Here is a 1,752-nt window from a genome sequence, read left to right as displayed (position 1 = left end):
GCTATTTTCTAAGAATACCTGAATGATTTAAGTGTTCTCTTCTTTGCTCGGTAGCACTCTGAGAATATGTGTCATTTCATGTGCATTATATTAGGTAGAAAGCAACGATACTTTATTCTCTCTCTCCCTCCAGGAGGTGCACTGCATGATGGGAAATAGCTGCATTCTTATGAGATCAGCATCACTATTTCACCACACCTTCCAGGTGACTGATGTGATATAAGTAACATATTCAATTAAGATATTTAGTAAAACTTGAGATGAGCAATGCTAGACTGAACTTATCCAGATGAAAAAAGGATACGATTATATTTCATGAACATAAATGAGTGTGTTAATCAAATGCAGGGGAATCTTATTGAAAGGAGTTCCTATTTTCAAACTTTCAGAGGATATCATTAAATATAAACTAGTACAGTATCATTAATGACAACTTTTACTATACATGCTGTCCATGACTAAACTTCATAAATATATGAAATAACATATTTTCTAAGAATCATATGCAGAGAGACAAAGAATATCCCAATTTTTAAGTGAGGAGCTTGGTGAACAGAAATGTTAATCAAATTGCCAACTGATAAACATCTAATAAATGAGGAAATGAAAATCAAGGTCTGCAGTCTGATTCTAGATTCCCTGAACACAATGTAACACTAGAACTTTACTGTCCTGGCTTACATGTGAGATTCAAGTTATTAAAAACTCAGAGTACCATGAAAATAATGTGAAAAAGAAACAGAATATGAGTATTTCCAGATCATAGGAAAGTGAAAGCAATCGCAATCAATGTTAAAAATTCTTAATTCTGTGCTCACTTCGGCAGCACATATACTAAAACTGGAACAATACTGAGCATGGCCCCTGCACAAGGATGACACACAAATTCATGAAGTGTTGCATGTTTCTAAATATATGAGAAAATGCTCCACATCACTAGCCATCAATGAAATGCAAATTAAAAGAACATTGAGATATAATCTCACCCCAGAAACAATGGCTATCTTAAAGAAATCACCCAACAACAATTGTTGGAGAGGCTGTGGGAAAAAGAGAACATTTCTCCACTGCTGGTGGGAACGTAGATTGGTGCAACCATTATGGAAATCAGTGTGGAGACTCCTTAGAAAACTAGGACTGCAAATCCCATTCAAGCCAGCTATCACCCTAGTGGGCATTTTCCTGGAGGATCTGAAAACATCATATCATAGTGATATATGTGTACCTTTGTTTATAACAGCACAATTTGTGATAGTCAAACCCTGGAAACAACCAAGTTGCCCATCACATGAGGAATGGTTGAAAAAGATGTGATATTTTTATACAATGGAGTATTACTCAGCTATAAAGAATCATAAACTCAAAGCCTTTATATTTCAGTGGTTTCCACTTGAAGATATGCTCATAAGTGAAATAAAACAAAAACATATGTGTAAATATTTTATAGTTTCCCTAGTACAAGAACGCAAAAGAATAAATACAAATAGAAAGGTATGATACAACTAAAAGAAAAGCAAGAGCTTGAGGACTAGACAATGAAGAGAGAGCAAGAAGAAGAGTTAGGAAACATGACAGAGGCAAGCCATGCAGTTATATATTCAAAATGGGTGAGGCAGTGATTCTAGGAATCTTCAGACGATTTTCAAATTTGGCAGTTAATTGGAAGGATTCTCACCCTGACTAACTATATATGCTGACACCTGTGAATTAAGCAACTGCACTGAAGATGGCAATTTGTAATAGTAGGTTCAT

At 35.1% G+C, this 1,752-nt stretch overlaps 1 pseudogene; it reads left to right on the top strand.

The window, feature by feature from the left end:
* Nucleotides 1-810: 810 nt before the first annotated feature.
* On the top strand, nt 811-909 carry LOC111814812 (annotated as a pseudogene).
* Nucleotides 910-1,752: the final 843 nt, after the last annotated feature.

The sequence above is a fragment of the Octodon degus genome, unplaced genomic scaffold, assembly GCF_000260255.1.
Source record: "Octodon degus isolate 3935 unplaced genomic scaffold, OctDeg1.0 scaffold00572, whole genome shotgun sequence".
NCBI classification, from domain to species: Eukaryota; Metazoa; Chordata; class Mammalia; order Rodentia; family Octodontidae; genus Octodon; species Octodon degus.
Note: the sequence above shows the minus strand (reverse complement) of the source record. Positions and strands in the feature narration are given on the sequence as shown.